At 37.7% G+C, this 23,528-nt stretch overlaps 1 protein-coding gene and 1 pseudogene across 1 annotated transcript in view; one reads left to right on the top strand and one right to left on the bottom strand.

Moving 5' to 3' along the window:
* Positions 1–23,528, bottom strand: part of plxnb2 (plexin B2) — a 398,065-nt gene that overhangs the window by 230,799 nt on the left and 143,738 nt on the right. The window lies entirely within an intron of this gene.
* On the top strand, positions 7,977–9,780 carry LOC100563929 (NADH dehydrogenase [ubiquinone] 1 beta subcomplex subunit 9-like; annotated as a pseudogene).

A 23,528-nucleotide genomic window follows, 5' to 3' on the forward strand; every position in this document is an offset into this window, starting at 1 on the left:
ATTCAAAAACATTTAACTTACTGATGCCTCAATTAATGTAATTTTATTGGTATCTATTTTTATTTTTGAAATTTACCACCCTCGGCTTATACTGGAGTCAATGTTTTCCCAGTTTTTTTGTGGTAAAATTAGGTGTCTCGGCTTATATTCGGGTCGGCTTATACTCGAGTATATACGGTATCTTCTTCTTCATTATCATCAATACCAACTTTCCACCCAAAAGTGGATTCACAATGGCTTTCAAATTATGAATGCTACTAAATGTTAAAAACCATACAAGACATCTCTGTATTTGAGTGACTGTGTCACACCCACATACATACATACATATAATTCAGCAATATACAGAGTTAAAATAATTTAAAATGCATTAAAAGGCATTATTAAAAAATCGACAAAATAGCACAACATACCATTAAAAGCCTATTACAGTCAATTGCTAAAAGCCTGATGGGTTGGGAAAGTTTTGACTTGCTGGCAGGAGAACATCGTAGCATCCCTAGAGAGGGAGTTCCAAAGTGTGGAAGCAGCACTGAGAAGGCAAATTGAAAGTAGCTGTACTAACAAGGAAATTGGGAGGAAATGCAATTATTAATGTCCCCCTGGAAGAAATCATCTATCACTATAGAAGGAAGTTCTGGGCTTTAACAGCAAGATTGTAGTGAATGCAATAGTGGTGAAAAGAGAAGAATACTGGAAGACGAAGAAATTTATTCTCACTGCCATCCACCCAGAGAAGTTAGAGAGAGGAACTAAAACAGGAAAAGAATTAACTTGCCTCTTTCAATCAACACAGAACTAGGTGGCTAGCAAAATACATATGTCTATGGCCTACTGAGGAATAGCAATCCTTTAGTTATCATGTAGATCTGGCATCAAAACAAACAAACAGATAAGCAAATAGACTCCTTAAGAATTTTTAAAATATTTGCAATATGTGGCCCTTGAGCATTTGGCCAATTCCAAAAATGCCCTGATCTTACTACAGTGGTTTTACCCCAATTTAAATCATTTACACTCCGCCTTTCATTTGGAAGATTCAAGGAAGCTAACAATTCAGGTAAATGTATGGATGTATAAAATGGGAGCAACAGTCTAGTTTTATATTACAATAGTAAAATTATTGAAAACCTACTGTTTTGAAATAGATTAATGGGATGACAGTCAGTGTACCTTTAGATTTAGAGAAAGTAACTCTGCCTTGAATGGATGCAATTCTTTAGCAGATAAAATCACAGATCCTCAGAGTATTCAAACAAAATGTAAAATAATTCAGTAAGTATTCAAACTATATGAGGAAATGTAAACTGGAATTTAGATTTTCTCTGAAGGTTACAACCAAAGCAGTCTTTAAAATGTGTTCAGCCCTGAAGCAATTTTCAGCAAACACACTGAAATTTTCTATCTGTTAGCAAGGCCCAATGCATACTGGTGTGTATAGAATATTTTACATATAAGTAAGATAGGCAATATCGTAATGTTTTCTTGTCCAGAGATAACCACTTTCAAAGGAAGGAATTCTTGCTCATGGCAATATGTATTTGATTCACAGGCTGCTTCTCCCAGTTGTTTCCAGTATAGTGTAACTCCAATGGGGAACACCAGCAACTTATGCAGACCAAAAATCTGACTATCTTATATTTACCCTTTGACACCTGTTCAAGGAAACCCCTAGACCTTTTGGTTTCCATGTGGGACTCCAACTACATATAACCCAATGCTAGCCTGCTCAGTTGGAACAGACACTTAATCGATACAGAGCCAAAGTGACCCCCCATCCCCCAATGTTTCAGTCATACACTTCATATGAATAGTGTTCTTTAGTGTATAACATTTATTTTTAAGAAAATCTATTTGAGTTGTGTTTAGTCCAGGAAACTTTGCCTTGGGAACAACAAAAAACTCAAACTATGTAGCTACAAGGAACTCCAAAAGCTTTCAACTGCACCACAAGGAGCATTGTACAGCATTTTAAAAGGAAAAAACAATGAACTGTAATTCATTTACATCTATTACACTGCATCTGATTACTGTTGCATTTGATGAAGTGGGCTGTAGTCTGTAAAAGCTTGTACTATAATGATGTTTTTGGCCACAGGGCTTGTATATTAACTAAGCGGAAGCATGAAACACAAAGGAAAATATTTAGATGCATAGTTTATGATTCCTTTAGCACTGTAAAAAGTGTGAAGTGAGCTGAGACTAATAAAAATATTGATAATGCTCCTTCCCCTTCCAAACTATGCTATTGCATCGACCGTTATATTCCAGCTTTTTTTTTGGGGGGGGGGGGGGGGAGAGACAGACATGCCCCTACTAAAAAGAGGATGGAAGATATACTTTCAGTAATGTGACCAGGATCCTAACCCTAACTACAGACTGGAGATTTGGAAGGGCTTACGGGTTTCTCCCATCCTATATTTTTGTATTGATGCCAAATGGTAAGCATTACATCTCTAACACAGTTTCAAAAGTGTATCAACTGGCTGACTTTGACTAGATTTATCAGTGCAATTGAAAAGCAAATGGCATGGAATCACAATGGAATTGATATTTATGCAAGATGGGAATGGAGAGGAGAAAAGAAGAGAGTATTGGAACACATATTTGAAATTATCTAGCAACCATCAGAAAGCCGCCCAGAGTAATGTCTTTGATGAGGAGAAACAAGGAGGAATATAAGAGGTACTTGTGTACACAATAGTCTATCATTATACTCACATTTATGTAGGTAAGTAGATTTAGGTCTAGACAGATCTAAGAACAAACGAGTCTAACAGGAAGAACGTGTGCAATGTATGTATGTGCCCAACTTGAAGTGTGCATTTTGACTTATAGCAACCACATGAATTTCATGAGGTTATCTCAGGCAAGGGATACTCAGAGGTGGTTTTGCCAGTTCCGTCCTCTGAAACATAACCTACAGCACCTAGCATTCATTGGCAGTCTTCCATCCAAGATGTCATGATAGCCATCTTAATGTGAAGGGAGGTCCCACAAAAGAGGGAGTCAGCTTATTTTTGATGGCTCCAGAAACTAGAATGTGAACTAATGGATTAAATTACAAGAAAAGAGACTCCACCCAAACATTAGGAAGAACTTTTTCTACTGTAAAAGATGTTCAAAAGTGGAACCAATTCCACATCTTTGTAGGGTTTTAAACACTCTTTTAGAGCTGCTTTGTCTATTTCTGAATAGCAGGAGGTTAGACTATCTGAACTTTGTAATCCCTTCCAACTTCAAGATTTATGATTTGTCACTATACAACAATCTTTTGATGTTGCATGAAGCTATTTCACTCAGAAGGTTTTCAAGCAGATAGATAAATCTATTTAGATGGGATGGTATTGTTAGGTATCATGAAGCTATGCAATATTACAAAGAAGTGGTAAAGAAACAGATCTCCCTGAAAACAGATGGGTCCAGAAATTATATGCATCTTTGCCCTTTTTTACCATTGAAAGTCCTTATAACAACAATTTGTAAAAAACTAATAGAAGATAATGGTTGAGAAAGCATCAAAAGGCTATGGGAAACTGATAAAACTATACAAATTCCTGAAGACCCTTGGAAAGTATCTGGGGGAAACCTTTTAAATACATTTCAGCAAATATAATATGGTATACTACATGTAAACTATTTCAGTTTTGTAAACATTGCTGCTTTGGACTAAAATGACATCTTTACTTGCTTGAAATTAACTCCCATTGAATACAATGGTATTTATTTTTCGAATAAACATGTACAGGAATGAATATAATTTATTCTAATCAACACCTAAATCCCATTCCACTAAATGAACTGCTAAACAGTAAATGAATACATACATACATTCTACTGATATGGGTCTCCTCTTGATCAGAAAGCAACTGGGTTAAGGTAATTAGACAGCTATTGTGTATTAATTTGCTGTAGCTTAAATCAATATTAATTCTCTGATGCCATGTTGAATCTAGTGCCTATGTCAAGAGAAAATGGAGTGCATCTACACTATAGACTTAATACAGTTTGACACCACTTTAATTGCAATGGCTCAATGCTATGGATTCCTGGGAAATATAGTATTATGAGTCACCAGCATACTTTAATAAACAAAATTAAAGACCTTGTAAAACTGCAGCTCCCAGGATTCCATAGCATTGAGCAGTGGCAGTTAAACTGGTGTCAAACTATATAAAGTCTACAGTGTAGATGTAAATAGAAGGGGGGGATATGTTGAAAAGATTGGGAGATTGCAATCATTTATCTTTTCCTCATACAGAAACGTGTTTACTTATTAGCAGCATCTGTTTTAGAATATCTTGCTAAGAGTAAACAAAATTATCCAAGAAAGCAGTTAGTAGTGAATAGCACACTACTGCTTCCTTCAACAGTACCTTGCAATTCATAAGGCAATAGTAGTTTTGCACTTCTACCTCACTGATGGTTTGGGAAATAGCAGAAAGATTTTAAAACATGTATATGAATATTCAATGGTCTTAATTATCCATTCAACAAGGCAAAAACTGCAACAAGCATCCATTAATTAAATCTAGAAGAGTCATTCCCTCGAAAGCAATTAAAAATGATGGAATGGTAAACTCTTCAATTAACTGCACTCCTGTCATGCGAGCTAAAGGAGAAAGGGCTGTAGTCGTTGTGCAATTAGGCACATGCAAGCTGTGAGCCATGCCAATGCCAGCAGGATTGTGGACCTAAAGAAAACCTTTCAAATGTGTCCACAAAGATTGGCAGACTATCTGGAATATAAGTGCAAATGATCCATGGCCCATTCACACAGCCAGAAGTAGGCAATAGCTCCATTGTCTCAGAGCAGTGAACCCACACTAGGTTTTTAAGAGATAATCAGGGTTTAACTGGAGCTATCCAAGGTGTTGAACCTATTCCTCTCTACATGTTCAGCACTTTGGATAGCTCAGGTGAAACCAAAAGTAGTTCCAGATTAGCTCCTGTAAAATCCAACATGGATTCACTCTTCCAAAGCAAAGGAACTACCAACATGTTGATTTTATTCCTCACTTGAAAGGGGGGGAGGAAGCAAAACACCAACTATAGCAGTGGTTCTCAACCTTCCTAATGCCACAAACCTTTAATACAGTTCCTCATGTAGTGGTGACCCCCAACCATAAAACTGTTTTTGTTGCTACTTCATAACTGTCATTTTGCTACTGTTATGAATCATAATGTACATATCTGATATGCAGGATGTATTTTCAGCCACTGGACCAAATTTGGCACTAATATCCAACATGCCCGAGTTTGAATACTGGTGGGGTTGGGAGGGATTGAGTTTGTCATTTAGGAGTTGTAGTTGCTGGGATTTATAGTTTGCCTACAATCAAAGAGCATTCCGAACTCCACCAATTATGGAATTGAACCAGTCTTGGCACACAGAACTCCCATGACCAACAGAAAATACTGGAAGGGTTTGATGGGCACTGACCTTGAGTTTTGGAGTTGTAGCTCACCTACATCCAGAGAGCACTGGGGACTCAAACAATGATGGATTTGGACCAAACTTGGCACGAATACCCAATATACCCAAATGTGTACACTGGTGAAGTTTGGGGAAAATATACCTTGACATTTGGGGATTGTAGTTGCTGGGATTTATAGTTCACCTACAATCAAAGAGCCTCTTGAACCCCACCAACAACAGAATTGGGCCAAACTTCACACAGAGAACCACCATGACCAACAGAAAATACTGGAGGAATTTGGGAAGAATTCAATATGATTTAGGGGAGGTATAGTTCACCTACCTCCGGAGAGCACTGTGAATTAATATGAAGCTTCACAGTAATGAAGCCAACATTTGGGGGCCGTCTACTTTAACTTGGTTTCTTTATAGCAATGTGCTGCTGAAACTGAGAAGTTTACTTGAACAGCTATGTTTAAAAGGTTAATCTCATTACATTGCGTTACAATAATATAACCTTTTTAGAAGGTAGATTCTTTTAAAAGGGTATATTATTTTAACTTATTTCAATATAATGAGATTAACACAATTAAACAGTAATATTTATTTAGGCTGATACCTGGGGATATATACTGTATACTCATTTACGTCATAGAAAACAAAACATAATACCATATTACATCCATTCTAAGACATCTTAGATTGTAAAATACATGCTAATTCCAGTGCCACCAACAAAAATACATACATACATACATAAATTATTCTATGATGCACCACAGTTTTAGATACGTCTATATGAGAATACAATATTGTATTGGGGGTGTCAATTGCAATAGATTATGCTCAGATACAATCTTCTTGCAGCAAAACTGCACAGCTTCAGATAATTTTAAGATGCAAACAAGAACATCTTTGATCATGTGCAAGATCTGCCTATCTGGCATTTGTCATACGTTCTATTTGTACTGACATTTTGGTTATTCATTATTAATGCTGCTAAAAGAAAGGTGTCACATAAAATGCTACTATAGCAAAATTTTAAATTAGAAACAACCTACAAAATATATATTTTCACAATGTTTTAGGAACTACAATACACCCCACTTATCAACAGACTCAGTACCTATGGTTTCACTTAACCACACTCCCAAAATACCCACCCCCCTGGTTCTTACCTGCCTGAGTCTGCCAGTAAGATTCTATGCCATGGCATGCTTCCAACCCATGTACTGTCAAAATAAAGGATTTGTTATGAGCAATGTATCCATATGTTTGTGTGTCTTGGAATGTATCCCCCATGGACAAAGGGGGTATTCTGTATAGAATATACATAATTTGATCTTCTTAACATTCTCGTAATGTTATCCCATGGACCATTTTCAATATTAATTGACATTTTACTCATCCTGATTCCCAATAGATGATATTGTAATTGTATCTGTAATGTGGTGGAAGAATTTAATAAAGAAGTTCCAACAGGACAAGGATCTCAATCCATCTAAATGTGAGGGACCTGCAATTTTTTGTTTAATGTCATGAACTGGTAGCATATTGGGTCCAGATCTCTGCGTAGTGGTTTATTATTATTGCTATCTTTGTTGGTCATGTTTCTTTTAAGAGTGGGCTTTATAGCAGTGGTTCCCAGCTTGTGGTCTATGGACCACCAGTGGTCCCCAAAAACTAAAATATGGTCTGCGGCCCCACCATTAATACACCTTTGCAACAAGAGTGACTGGTCTCGCGAAACCCTCTTACAGTGCCGAGGCAACGGGGATGTCAGGAGGAGAGAAGCTGACTATCCACAAAAGCCACGATAACAAGCCTCCTGACTGCTGCTTCTCCTCCTCCTTCCCCCGAGCGAAGCCGTTCCATGTAGAGCCTGGAAGCAGGGGCGCCTTGGTGACTTTGCTTTAAGGCCTGTTCCTGGGGTTATTTGGGGTGCTGATTCAGAAAATTGCATTGGATAGACCACATCAGCTCTAGATTATTAAATATGGTTCTGTGGGCGAGCAGATGGCGACTACTGGATGGCCTATGTTCTGTATCAGAAACTAGAGCTGATGTGGTCTATCCAATGCACCCCAAATAACCAAACTGAATCTAAAGTTGATCAAAAACTGATTTGTAACTCTTTTGTTGCTAATGTTAGAGAGTGGTCCTGGTAAAAAAAAAAAAAAAAAGGCTGGGAACTAATGATTTACAATGTCCAGATTCAAGATTGTGTTTTTATTATTGTTAATTACCTATGGAGCAAAACGGTGATACACAACTATATCAGTAAAAACAATTTTGAATATAGTCAAATCAATTCCATCACATGTACAACCACGCTGCTTTTTTCTGAACTATATATGTAATGATTATCTAAGAAACACACAGTCTAAAGCAGAGAGGCAAGTTAAAGATGTAATTTACAATTCCAGAAATAGTTCAATCCATATCTGTTTTGGAATTGATTCAAGAATACTAAATACTTATTTTGAATTCACTATGTGCGTATTATATGTTCAGTTCCATCCAACTCATAAAACACAATGAATATGCTTAATTTTTTTTACTAATGCAAGGAAGCACATCAATTTTAATGAAGATGCAAGTAAGGCTTTATGAATTATCACATAATTTGAACTTTTTCACAGAGAGCTATATATCACTTGTTCTACATTTTAGGGAAATGTGAAATATTGCATATAACTCTCTGGTCTGAAAACGGCAATTATCATTTTGAATAAAATCCTTAAATCATCCCTCCCATTATCCTGTTGCTTAGTTTTAAAAAATGCAAGGAATGAGAATACATTGTCATTTTGTTCCATGAGAAGATTCATGGAAGAAGTTAACAAGAAACACCTCTCACCTCTACTTTTTCAATCACAAAAATCAGTTCTTGTTTATGGGATATTAGAGTTCAATTATTATAACAAATATAGGAAGAGTTACTGTTTAGATTTTATTCTTCCTACTGAAATCACATTAAAATATAGACTGCTGGGCAAAATGCAACATTAAGGGATTCTCAGCACTTCCTGTAAAATTAGTACAACACCCACAGATGCCTTGATTTACCTCAAATGCAATTACTGAAGACTAAAAAGTCCTAAGCTTCTTATAGAAAACTCCATTCCACTTATTTTCTCTTTTTCCACTACCTAAACCTTCCTTACTGACTTGTTTGAAAACAAACTTCTTTTTAACAAAGTAAGTCATAATTTCATCTTCATCCTCTTATTAGGATTACAGATTCACTTTAGTTTACCCAGATGCGCTCAGAATCTGCTTTAAAAGTGCAACAGATGTCATCTTTTCGGGCACGATCAAGGAAAGCCTCTCTAGTCTATTCCCATCTGGACACCATAGATATAAATAAGATATAATACCTTCTGAAGACCAGAAATATATTCAACTGAAAAACTAGGGAGGGTTAGTTAGTTCAACTAAATTTACAAAACTCAAAGAAATTCTGGTTTTTCCTCCCAGTGATGTTAAGATGCTCCACGTCTTGGTTAGAACATCTATGGTGGGGTGGGCAAACATGGAGCTATCCAGACTGCATTTCTAATCAGCCAATGATCAGAATAGCCAAGAAAGGCTGGGGAATTGTGATGGCTATAATATGAAAATAATATTTACATAATTCTGGCATAAAATCACCCACATGCCACTCAAGAGATTTGATTTTGAAGATGATCAAGGCCTAAAATTTAATTATTAGTTCTTAATAAAACCACTGAAGAAATTGGATGAACATAAGTATTTAGACCTGCCTAAATCCAGTTGTAGGTACGATCTAGAAGTAGCTCATCAAAAATATTTTACAGTATGATCTTAGAAAGTAGTGGATGCAGAGGGAGAAGCGGCAGTGCAACCAAGATGCCGGCATACCTGAACCACCAGCAGAAAGTGCTGTGGCGGTACAAGCGGGACCTCTTCAGGGACCAGTATAGATTCTTCGCTTGCCTGCTGAGAGCACACTTTGATGAAAAAAGATATGGTGAAAGCAACCAAGCTGTTGATGCAGGTGAAGAAGAATTTTGGGATAGGCAGCATCCCCAGCCATACATCTTCCCTGATTCTACAGGAAGCACCTCTTATGAGAGATACGACTGCTACAAGGTACCTGAATGGGCCCTAGACCTATTGCCTCCTTCTGAGAAGGCAATGTATCCTGATTACTTTGCCAAAAGAGAGCAGTGGAAGCAATAGCGATTGGAAAGCTGAGAGAAAGTGATTCAACAGATTCAGGAGGAAAGCCCTGTAGATGGCCCCTGGACAGAAGCCCTATCTCCAGCTCACAAGAAGGGCACCTGCCTCCTCTATGGTGGCATTATGTAACCAGGCCCCGTGAGCATCCCATATAAATGGCTCCTTTCCATATGGAAGTTCTAGATTTCCTACAAAAGGGGTTCTGGTTTACCAATACTATGTCCGTAGCTGTTACTATAGCAGATATTTAGTAAGTAAGTAAGTAAGTAAGTAAAAGTTTATTTGTATACCGCCCTCTCTCCCGAAAGGGACTCAGGGCGGTTTCCAATATAAAATCAGCATAAAACATTGTACAATAAAAGACTGAAAACACTATAAAACGCTATAAGAATTAAAAACAAAAACAAAACATAACAATTGACTAAAACAATCACATAAACAGAAGGAATATAATCACTCAAATAACGTATGAATCTGAAAAGAAAAAAGAAAAAAGATCACTGGGATGGAGGAGAGGATGGCCTGGAGGGCCCACTAGAACTAAAATACAATATTATATTCTAAGATGCTTTGGGGCAGAGGAATATAGTGCAATGTTTCAAGTCAAAGAGATGGCCTGTGCAACTACTATAGCTATTATACAATACAATATTTACAATAAAAGTTTCATGAATATGAAAAAAAGAAAGTAGTGGATGCATGCCACTGTTACTTTTTAAGCACAGAACAGCATATCTTCCAATGCTAGATAAATGTTCTATTACAGAATAAAGACATGCATGTTTTTAAATGAGCTTTAAATCTGACAGTGAAACAAAGGGTGTTTCAAAGTGATGGACTCAGTTTCAAAGCAGTATATTATACGACGGCAACCTATTATGCTTACACAAAAACTTATGTAACAGTTTGTTGAGTTATCAAGTTTCACTAACTATTCTGAGCCGGAAACAAATCTAAAAAGTTCAGAATTATGTCTTATGTTGCAGGGTTGTCATCTTGTAAATAATTGAGGCTAGATGACATTTGTGCACTGGGAGAGGCATCTCGCAACAATATTTTGAAACTCTATGCCCCACCCTTTCAAGTAGTAAGAGTTTCATTCATGGGCACACCGGGGTGCAGAGATATACCAATTACAAATAAGGTCCCATGTTTTTGAAACACTCTGTATATCTAACTGTGATGAAGCCCAGAAAATAATTATTGCCATGAAGTCTGGAGCAGACAGGATTGAATTTTGAACAGGCCAGAATTTTACACTTGAAGCTAAAGTGTACAAATGTTTGCTTACTTCTACTGATTAAGGTTTAGGGTATTACTAGAACAAAGCTTTTTGTTCCTCTCTACAACCAGAGATTAAGTAGTAAAAATATAATGTCAGTCAGAACAAACACAGTATGATTGTTTCCTACTATGTTTTTATCATCACCACTACCTCTGATTTTATACATATTAAAATGCTTGGATAGCAAGTTAATCGTGATGATTATTGTAAAATTATCTCTTTGGAGCCATGGTGGTGCAGTGGGTTAAACCCTTATGCCGGCTGGACTGCTGACTTGAAGGTTGGGTTGCTGACCCAAAGGTTTCCGGTTCTAATCCACTAGATGGGGTGAGCTCCCGTTTGCCAGCTCTAGCTTGCGAGGACATGAGAGAAACCTCCCAGTATGAACACATCCGGGTATCCCCTGGGCAATATCTCTGTAGGCAGCCAATTCTCTCACATTAGAAGCGACTTGCAGTATATTCTCAAGTCGCTTCTGCCACGATAAAAAAAATCTCTTTTTTAAACAAGATCTTATTTCTGGGAAAAATCCAAACTGTATAATGTAACCTCAGATGGAATACAATACTATTGAATAAAGACCTGATCATTTTGTACTCAATTTGCAGATATAGTAGGCCCTCCACTTTCACAGGTTTCACTCTTACAGCTTTCATTATTTGAAACTAGCTGCCTCATAAGGTTGGACCTGCTATTTGAACATACACATAGCAGCCCCATTCTCAGGAGATGAAGAAGAGGGGTGTTTGGTAGGTTCGCATGCCCCAAGTTTCTGTTCTGCCCAGCATCTCCCTTCCTTTCTCTGGCAAACCTGAGACTTGTTCCATGCAGGTAAGAGGAGGAGTAGGCACCCCATGACTTCACTACTCTGTGGATCCAGTAACCCTTCCTCTTACTGAGTGCTGCAAATCTCTGCCTGAGCAAATGAAGAGGGGTGCTGAAGAGAACAGGAACACGGAAGAGGAGGAAGAACTGGATCCACCAGGTAAGTGTAGACACAAGCATGTGAGGTGTCTGGTTCATCCTCTTCATCCTGTTTGCCACAAGTTTCTGTTCCTTTCCTGGGCAAAACAGAGATTTCTGGCATGCAGGTAAGAAGAGGAGCTGACCCTTTGCCACTTCACTTACCATGCAGATCTGGATCCTCTTCCTGTGTTCTATTAATCTTTTTTTATGCCTGGGCAAAGAAAAAGGAGTATCGGGGAAACAGAAACACATGGCGCACATATGAGAAGGAAAAAACCAGATCCATAATGTTTAATTCCTTCTCCTCCTCTTCCACTTTGTTGTGTATTACTGGTCTCCTATTTCTTCCCTTGCTGGGGCAAAAGAGAGACTCACATCATGGAGGAAGAGGAAAAAGAACTGGAACCCACAGGGTAAGTCAAGTGGAATGTGGGATTGTCTCATCCCCACAGTAGAAATGATAGCAGTAGTGTCCCATTATCCTCCATTGGAGATATATTCCATTTTTTTTCATTTTGTGGGGGAGCTGACACCCATCAATGATGTAGAAAGAGAACTATATTGGAAAACATATCTGTTCAGCATAAAACAAACAATACGAATCATGTTTTTTGCTACTTTACAGTGCATTTCAAAACTCCCAGCACTATCTTTTCTTAACAGGACAGATATAGATCACTGATGCACACATATAGGAGACATTTATAAATGAAAGAAAGCATCATTTTGTCGTGTCTTAATTTAGTTGAAAGAATAACTTCCTTCTCTTAGAAAAGATTCTATTAAGGGAATAAAAAGATCTATAAAAACCACTTACTGCTGTTCCGAGACAACCTATCCCTCCAATAAAATCAAGTATTTCAGCCTTCCAAATTAAGATCTGAAATAGTTCCTTTCTACCCACACAAAGGACAGATATTGAGCTTAATATGAATAGATATTCACTTAGTTCAAACATAAAAAACACTGTGTACCATTTACAGTCTCTTTTCTATCCCCTTGTATCACATTCTCTCTCTCTCTCTCTCTCTCTCTCTCTCTCTCTCTCTCTCTCTCTATATATATATATATATATATATATATATATATATATATATTTCATACAGCAATGCTTAAACCAGAAGTTATCGGAATAGACACAACTGAAAACTTGAGATTAAGATACCATGATGGGTCTGTTAAAACTGGGTAGAAAAAAGATAAATAAACACATGGCACAAGTCTAGCTGAGAATTTGGGTTGGATGGTGAAACGTTTCCAGTTTACAATACAGATTTTCCATGGTATACACCTATCTTATTTCAGTTCAAATATTAGAGAATCTATCTCCACACACTGAAGTCTACTGATGTAAGATACCACAGTTTAGTTTGTATGGATCTCAATGGATTAATTTATTTATTTGGACACTGAAAAACTGCCCTCCAATAAAATACAGAAGAACAGTGAACAATAAATTTGTAACAAAAATGGTGAACCACAAGAAGATTGTTACAGACAGGTATATCTATTGCTACCAATGTGAATATTGCATGGGCCCAGTCTCAATACTTGTTGAATCAATTGCTCACACTTATATACATCACCCTTACATAGCCAACACTTAAAGATCACACTGATTTAATGGGTCTATTTTTGTCAGGACTGGAAAACTTAAAATCTTTGTTTTGCTTTCTAAATAACAAATGAGAAAGCCATACCTTTATCATACAGGTATCAAAGAGTCCCTTTGCGAGATGTGATCACTACGCATTTTCTCATTAACTTTGACTCACTGCTGCTGATATATTCTACAGACAATCTGCGCATATAAACAAGAAACGGTGGTTTTATAAACAACTGCCAATTTGAAATGATCATATGGGTTCCTTTGTTCCACTTAAGAAGTAACTAACTTCTGGCCTTTGATGCTGAGAATTCAAGCAAACTGTTTCTGTCATTTATCTGCTTTATGCTTTAATGAACAAGAAACGTCAGGTAAATATTTCAAACATAGGAAAAAAATAATTCCACCTTCACCCACTCCATCCTTATTTACGTCAAATATCAATTACATAAAGCTGGAAGAGGTCATATTTTAGTGTAGTGCAACTAAATAAATAAATGGATTTTTTTTGTTTTTAAGAAATGCTTTTAATTCAAATTTTATTCTCTCTGGCAAAATGCAAGGGGCTAAAATGTAAATGTGATACATTTCAGTCATGCTAACCAAAACCAACCTACTTTCAAACACAGTAGCATGAATTTGTTTATTTCAGAAAATTGAAAGGGAATATTTACTTTCCCTCATGTGGCACTTAACATATTTGAATCATCTTTTTTTTAACATGCAAGAATTTACATTTGCTAGAGATGAATTTCATTTTATGCTTCTGAAACCAGTGTCCCATGTGTTCTAAAACAACATAGCAATTGACAAGAAGAAACATTCCACCCTTGGAAATATAAATTTATAAGTCTTTACAGTGAAACTAATCACTCTTTCGATTGCTAAGAGGACATTTTATTCCACAGGAAAGTAAACGTGCAGTTTATCTTATAAAATTTATCTTAATCTGTTTGCAAATTATATACAAGGATCAATGGGCAAAACTAATCAATTGATGTTACCAGCTAAAATGATTACAGTTTTATAGAGTTACAAGTGCTGCTTTGAAAGCAGAGTTATGTGATAATGCACCATTATTACAATGAATTTTAAACACTCCAAGCTAACACAGGCAGAGACTGTAGCTTTTTGAGGCTAAGCTAAGTAATTTCTGCTCCAAAAAGTTGGCCAGCTTGATCGATATGAAGCCCACAGCAGAAAGCACATTTTAAAAACCCTCAGACAGTTCATATTGATCACACTGCCATACACTGTCTCCCGTTTCAGGCTGCTTTCATAGTCTTACTTACATATAGCAGGTTTTCAGTTCAAGTGTACTCCTTAGAAACAGCCTTTAAATGCCCCAAGCAGTGAAATGGAGCACACTACTGTCTATACTCTTAGCAAATAACCTGGCTCTGGAATGCAGAATAAATGATTGGGAGAGGGAGAGATGGAGACGGCACAGTGCTTGAGGGTTTAAGCAGACAGCTGGCATGCACAACATAAAGCAGATGTGTTGCAACAAGTTCAGGGGTGGGGAAATCAGCTCACTCATGATATGAGAATGCTTGAGGGGTCAGGGAGAAGGAGTTGACAAGGCAATTGGTATCGTTAGAAAAAAGGAGAAAGCTGGCTCATTTAAACTGAAGCTGCCATTCTCTCGGCAAGATGTGGACACACTGGGAGGCGTGCTTACACAATCAAGGTTACCTGAAATGGCTGTCAGCTCAGAACTGCTCTGAAATGAACAATTCTTGTTTACTTGACCAATAAATCTCAGTGTATTTCAATCATCTCAGGTTACATCTGACACATGCCTCTGTTCCATCTCTCTCAGACTACTGCAATGCTTCATTCATGGGACTGCCTTTTAAAACTATTCAAAACTATTTTGTCAGAAACACACAATTCCCTTGTTAAAATAATATCTATTTCCAGCATGAAGTCTGTTTTCCGGATACAATTCACTAGGTTTTGGTTGGGTACAATGTAAAGCATTGGTTATTTGTATGATTTGGGACGAGGCTGTATGAAAGAGAGCTTGAAATGTTACTTTAGAAAAGGAACTAGTAAATTAACTTAATACTCTGAAGATCCAACAGACCATCATTATTCGTTATTTTTACTGTAGTCCAGAATGGTAACTCACAGGGTGCATCCACACTGTAGAATTAATGCACCACTTTAACTGCTATGACTCAATGCTATAGAATCCTGGGAGTTATAGTTTGGGGAGCAACCAGCACTCTTTGGCAGAGAAGGCTGACACGATACAGCATTTTGCCATAGCTGTTAAATGGTGTCGAACTGCATTAATTGCACAGGATAATGTACCCTGTACTCCAATGATCGATTTGAATTTTTTTGTGTGTGTGTGTGTCAGGAGCAACTTGAGTCGCTTCTGGAGTGAGAGAATTGGCCATCCCAATGTCCGGATGTTTTGATGTTTTTACCATCCTTGTGGGAGGCTTCTCTCATGTCCCCGCATGGAGCTGGAGCTGATAGAGGGAACTCATCTGCACTCTCCCCGGGTGGGATTCGAACCTGGCAGCTTTCAGGTCAGCAACCCAACCTTCAAGTCACTTAGTCCACTACGCCATCTGGGGGCTCCATCAATTTGAATACTGCATCTATAGAGTTACTAGCTACAAACAAGTTATCATTGCCATTCTACAGGGTGAAGAGGGTTGAAGAAGTTAAACCATTTCCCTGTTTTCCTTTTATTTTCCCCACCCATGTCCCTGTTGTCGAAACAACAATTGTTTATGATACGGGAAAGGAGAGGAAGTGAAAATGGGGAAAATTGTTTTCTTTCTTCAACCCCTCCTTAAAATGGACTGTCCTTCTCTGTCTAGTGCCCTGTTTTGGTCTCCACCTGGCTAATGTAACAGTACTACACCCGGTGCCCCAATGGCCAATTCAGATATTGCATTTCGGTAATTCTGAGAACTATGTAAAATACATTTTAAAACAATACGTTCCTTGCTCTTCCTTCCTTCTCATATGCCTTCGACTACAAGTCCCTTGCACAAACCAACTAGAGAAGGACTTTAATAAATAAGTGCTATGCCATTGCAAGGATTTTGAGCAACGTGCTGTTTTAAGCAGGCAACTCAGGAGGCAGCTTTCTCCTCTTACTGTATCCCATGCACTCACAATGAGTCATTCGATTACTGGCAGCAACAGCAGTGTTTCTTTCATTTGAGAAGTACAGAGGAAGCCATAACAAGCATTTTCAAACTTTTAAAAATATTTCCAACTAATCTGAGTCTATAGGGCAGTTCACGTTTCCAATGTCTCTCTTTCCCTATCTCTCCCTCATCCTTTGATGATGACTGTCCTTATTTACTAGGCTCCACAGTAAGACACACAAAGACAACCACCCATATGATCCTTCCCTTCCCACTGTTCAAACTAAGTCAGAACACATCCGGTAATGAGTAATAGGCTGAAAACCATCATTGTGTTTGAATGAAAAATATTGTATTGTGGCCTTGGGTGTAAGAGGTAAAACATTACTGCATAGCAAGTCAATGTTGCAAAAAAATGGGTAGTTACTGAAACAACTCAATAAAATTAATTACTTCCAAACTCTGGAGAGACTCCGCTCTCCCCTGTGAGCCCTCCTCAATCTTTACGTTCTTTGAAGGGGGCCTTTTAGGACCATAAACAACATGAACACACACAACAAGGCTTCATAATCTCAAGGCTGTGGATCCTGTATGATCTTGTAAGATCAGGTCTGATTAATGTTTGGGTGGGGCACTAACCGGTAATATTTCCGAGAAAGACAATGGTTATCTCTGAATATTCCTCACCTAAGAAAAACCCTATGAAACTTATGAGGTTGGCATAGGTTGAGAGACAACTTGGAAGCACATGGATGGATACACACATTTAGGACTAGGCGTCATCAGAGGCATGTTTCATAAAGATTAAAGAGAGGCCTTTTGTGTTTGCTCCCTGTTTCTGTAACGTTTAGTTGAGAGAAAGCAGGATGGCCCTTTCTTTCTTGTCCTTATACTAGCTGGCTATGATATTTTAATTAGGACAATTTAATTTAATTTAATTTAGCATTTAAACTGAGTTTGTTGAATTATTTTTGTTGTTGTTTGGGTACTCTTATTTCTTTTAATTGGTGTGCTTTTAATTGTATTTTAAATGCATTTTCATGTGTTGATTGTATTAGATTTCATTTGAAGTGAGTTTTGTGTTAACTACCTTTTTCTTTATTTTTTTAAGAAAAAGCAGGATATAAAGAAATATTTAAGCCACTGATTATTAGTAGCAAGTAGCTTGAACATCTCCTTTTCTTTGTACTGTGGAAACAACTGGATGGTCACTATATCTGAGGACAGGTCAACACACTAAATAAAAGAGAAACAATTCATTATTGTCTGACTTTCCAAAGGTGAGTGAAATGCTTAGTTCAGTCCAGGTTGCCTGAAGTGAACTAAGCATTTCACTCACTTCTGGAAAACCAGACAACAATATATTGCTCCTTTTTTATCTTGTGTGTTGACCTGTTCTCAGATCGAGTGACTATCCAATTGTTTTCACAGCACAAAGAAGAAAAAGTACAAAGAAGTCAAGAACCTTCACTGCTTTCCCCAATTTTCAACCTCACGTATGATGGTTTATCACATCTCATTATTCTAAAAGACAATCTCAAAATTCTTTATAGAGTAATAATCTCTCACAGCAAAATGCAATAATTACAATTAATTAAAAATGAAACCAAAAACAAAACAAGTCTATTTTATTCAACTCTTCATGGTGACTGGCAAGTTTAATAATCAGGAAAATGCCTGGGCAAACCAATCAATTCTCAGTTAATCATAGAAATGTCCCCCATACTGGGAATTTACTTCTTCTCAGTAGGGAGATTATTTCACATGGCAGGGGCAACTGCAAAGAAAATCCCACTCTGCCCCTTGATGGGATAAACCTGACATGGGGTGTATCTCTACATTATAGAATTAATGCAGTTTGGCACCATTTTAATTGTCATAGCTCAATACTATGGAATGACAGGAGTTGTCATTTTTCAAGGTCTTTGGCCTTCCCTGCCAAAGAGTGCTGCTTCCTCACCAAACTATAACTAATATGATTCCACATATTGAGCTATAGCAGTAAAAATGGCATTAAATTGCATTAATTCTTCATGGAGATCAAACCCAAGTTGGTAAGCAGGATCTCTTACTCAAACTACTAAGGCCAGGCACACAAAGAATCCCACAGATAACTTGCTGTAAGTTTTAGGGCTCTGTTTTATAACATGCTGAACAAGATTAGGTAAACAACTGGCATCCCATGCAATGTTCTGCACAAGTGTGATGCATACGCAATAGGTTCCTCCAAGCAATCTAGCTGCTGTGTTCTACACCAGCTTCAGCTGCTCAACCTAGCACCACATAAAGTACATTAAAATAGTCCCATGATTAACAAAGCACTCTATTGCCATGCTGATCAATGGGATTTTTTTTGCATGTCAGGAGCAGCTTGAGAAACTTTTGATGTGAGAGCATTGGCTATCTGCAAGAACTTTGCCCAGGGGACACCCGGATGTTTGATGTTTCACCATCCTTGTGGGAGGCTTTTCTCATGTCCCCACGTGGGGAGCTGGAGCAGACAGAGGGAGCTCATCTGCACTTTCCCCGGATTCAAACCGGCAACCTTCAAGTCAGCAACCCAACCATCAGGTCAGCAGTTCTGCTGGCACAAGGTATTAACCCACTGCGCCACTGGGTGGGGGAATAATCTATGGAATACACAAATTATTTTCACTTACAAAATTGCTGGTTTTGTTCATTTTATCACTCTGCTGTCTTGATGAATTGTAAGTTTAAATACCAAAAATGATCTAGAGGCAGAGAAGTTGAGAATGCTAATCTAATGTTTGGATAAGTGGAAAGTCACCAGTCATTCAGGCAGCATTTTTTGAAACTCCACAAAGTCACCTTGCTGTCCTTAACTGTGAGGTAATAAGCTTAGAGAAGTCTTAACCCTACTTCCAGATTTCTCCTCTAAAAGTATTACTCATCTGCCTCCAAGAAACAACAGCAACAGTGACAACAAAAGATGCTGTCACGCATTAAAGCCATGTGTGTTCATCACATATTGTTTTTCATATGAATACAATTAGTACCATATTGGAATTTTTGCAAGGCAGGAAAAAATTGCATCCCCTGACATCCCTGGATGCAGATTTAAAAGCCAGATTTGTGAAAGATAGCTCCATTTCAACTGCTCTGTAATCAGCACAAACAACTTTTCAACAACAACAAGATGTAACCGTGGGGAGGGAGAGGGGGAGAGGAAAGTATGCAGGAAGTGATATGGGAGATATTATAAATCAATGTTATTGACTTACCTTCTTTATTAAATCTACCAGTCCTGGCAGGACAAAGGTAGATAGCTGAAGACAGCTTCTCCATAGAGGAATTAATTTACATGCTGCATTTTCAATCTTCCATAAGGGACTGCACAAGTATGTTTTGAAGCAGGCAAACAAGTTTGTTCAAGGCTTTAGATTTTCATCCCCACACCCCTTTGGTCAGATAAATCCCGTGGCCTGATCATATTCTTCCAAATCCTCTCCATTCACTGAAAGCTTTCCCTTGACGTATGTTTCAGAAATAAAACAAAATAGGAACAGCTTTTCTCCAGTAACTGTTAGGTACAGTAGAGTCTCACTTATCCAACATAAACGGGCCAGCAGAATGTTGGATAAGCGAATATGTTGGATAATAAGGAGGCATTAAGGAAAAGCCTATTAAACATCAAATTAGTTTATGATTTTACAAATGAAGCACCAAAACATCATGTTAGACAGCAAATTTGGCAGAAAAAGTAGTTCAATACGCAGTAATGCTATGTAGTAATTACTGTATTTATGAATTTAGCACCAAAAAATCATGATATATTGAAAACATTGACTACAAAAATGTGTTGGATAATCCAGAACGTTGGATAAGCGAGTGTTGGATAAGTGAGACTCTACTGTATATAGTAATTCTGCCTTCACCTTTTATGCACACAGAAGTAGCAAAATATTGTTGAAGGCTTTCATTGCTGGAATCACTGGGTTGCTGTGAGTCTTTTGGGCTGTATAGACTTTTCCAGAAGTTTTCTCTCCTGATGTTTCGCCCACATCTGTGGCAGGCATCCTCAGAGGTTGTGAAGTATATACCTCACAACCTCTGAGGATGCCTGCCAAAGATGTGGGCAAAACGTCAGGAGAGAAAGCTTCTGGAACATGGCCATACAACCCAAAAGACTCACAGCAACCCAGAAGTAGCCATGTTTGGTCAAAATTGGATTGAACACCACCAAAGAACAAAGCAATGTGAGAAATTCATTCAGGGTGACAACAAGACAGCAGTTTAAAACCCTGAAATTGTTTTATCTACAAATGTATGTCAAAAAGATATTGGGGTGGGAGTGGGGAAGAGAACTGGGGAAAAACACTTTTAATCACAATTCCTTCTATGCTAATTGCACACCTCTTTCTTTAGGATTCATATTTGCTTACTGTTCTCACCAAAGCCATCCTATAAATGCTTAATAGGCACATGAAGCATATTTTCCTGCTATTTTTCTGTGAGATGGTAGGCACTCATTTATTAAATGCTTCTACATTCTTTCCTTATCTGAACCCATTTCCTTTTGCAGCAGATGTTTTCAGTAATAAGTTTCTTAATTGCAAACTGCAGCATAAAATATAAATATGAAGTAATAGAACTGGCAGTGCTCTCTCTATCATACATTTAATCTTCATTCCATTATGAATACAGGGTCCTACACAAATGCTCTTCTATGACAGATAATTAACCGTTCTGCTAGTGCATGCCATAAGACATGATGGATGCTTGGTAAATAATAAAGCAATATAAGAGTTACATTGCTAATCAATAAAAAGTTCAATCTATTCCTGTGCTCTGCATCCAGCGGTACCTTCTCAGAGAGCTTTAGAAAGGCCTGTATGATAGAGAGAGCTCAAGATGGAAACTGCAGGGGTTGCGGCATCAGACAAAGACTGGAAAGACCCCGACTGAAATTTCACTCAGTTTTGGGGTGGATAGCATAGGGAAGGGTTAACATCACTGTGGCGTGTGTTTTGCTGTCTATGCCCCTGTTCAAAAGATTTCACCTCACTTTCTGTCCCTATGCCCGTTGGATTTTGAAAAAAAATGCTTTGTTGTGGAAACAAGGATTGGTGATAAAGATCCAGTGAAGACACCTTTCTTTCATGATAACTCTTTCAGGAATGAATTCCCTTCCTAGGGTAGATTTCTCTCACTTCCTGTTGCCCCATTCCATTCTTAACTATGAGCAATTTGTAAGTTGGATGTTTGTAACTCAGGGACTGCCTGCTACCTTGAATCCTTTGGACGAAAAGGGATATAAATTTCAATCAACAATAATTGAAATAAACTGGTTTTGGGAATGGATATCACAGCTAACCACCACTTACCTATCATGATCTATCAATGTTTTAGCTGTTAGTTTTAGATGTTTTAAAGGTAAAGGTTTCCCCTGACATTAACTCGAGTCGTGTCCGACTCTGGGGGTTGGTGCTCATCTTTATTTCTAAGCCGAAGAGCCGACGTTGTCCGTAAATACCTTCAAGGTCATGTGGCTGGCATGACTGCATGGAGCGCTGTTACCTTCCTGTCGGAGCAGTACCTATTTATCTACTCACATTTGCATGTTTTCGAACTGCTAGGTTGGCAGAAGCTGGGGCTAACAGCAGGCACTCATTCTGCTCCCTGGATTCAAACCTGTGATCTTTTGGTCTGCAAGTTCAGCAGCTCAGCACTTTAACATGCTGTGCCACTGGGGGCTCCTTTACATGTTTTACCCTGTGATAAATTATATATGTTTGGGTTATGTTAAGTTTTATCTTGGAATAATTTTGTTTGTCACTCAGTTTAAAATTAGGTTGCTTATATTGTTTGATGTGTTCTGCTTTGAGGTAATTGGTTTATACGTCTTCTCCTTGTTGGCACCAAATGTTTGCCATATATGTTGGAAACCACTCTGAGTCCCTTCGGGGAGATGGGGCAGTCTACAAATAAAGTATTGTTGCCATTATTATTATTATTATTATTATTATTATTATTATTATTATTATTATTCTGAAGTGGATTAAAATTTTAAAATCCATCAATATGGAGCACTGTATGATCTAAAGGAAAATATAGTTGGTCTTCTCTACCACAGATTCTCCACCCACAGATTCAATTATCCTTGGCTTGAAAATATTCGAACAAAGAAATCCCAAAAGTAAACTTGGATTTTGTCATTTCATATAAGGGTCACTATTTTATTCTGCCATTGAGAATCCACAGATTTTGTGGTCCTGGAACCAAACCCCAGCAGAAAACAGATTCCCTTTGTATGCTGCCTCTGCTCACTGATTGGGATGCCAGCTGAGAATCCTATGTAAGCCTACCTTGACTTAATAATTGAAGAAAAGGGCATTGTAATTGTACTAATAATTCAAATGGCATCATAGTAAGAAATACTTGCTTTTGTTATTCTGAATTAGAAACAATTAAATTCAAATCAGCATTCAAGGAGTTGAAACTACTTCTGTATCCAACTCAAATCCTAAATAAAATATGGAGATAACAGGTCATTATTTCAATATTCTTCTTTGTGGAGAAAAGCTACGATAACTAAAATTGAACAGAAGTTACAGTTCTATCATTCTCTTCACGTAACAGAATTCAACAGGCAAACAATACATATGGCCAATGCATTTAGTTTTAGTGGTACCATGCACAAATACAAATGTGTACCTTTAAGGTAAATGCAACTCATAACAAACTCGTGCTTAGTTCCACAGGGGTCTGTTCAACTAGTGCAGATCCATGCATTTCTATTCAAGTGCAATGTCTTCACCCCATTTTTAAAAAGGAAAGCTTGTGACTATTTTGAAGCACATCAGAGCTATTTTCACCTCTTTTATTCCTCTCTTTCATTCTGTAAACAAGTGAGGGAAAGCATGAAATTGCCTGGTTCCAAATTAGCCTATCCATTCAGCTACTTCATAG

Source organism: Anolis carolinensis, chromosome 5 (genome assembly GCF_035594765.1).
Source record: "Anolis carolinensis isolate JA03-04 chromosome 5, rAnoCar3.1.pri, whole genome shotgun sequence".
Lineage (NCBI taxonomy): Eukaryota > Metazoa > Chordata > Lepidosauria > Squamata > Dactyloidae > Anolis > Anolis carolinensis.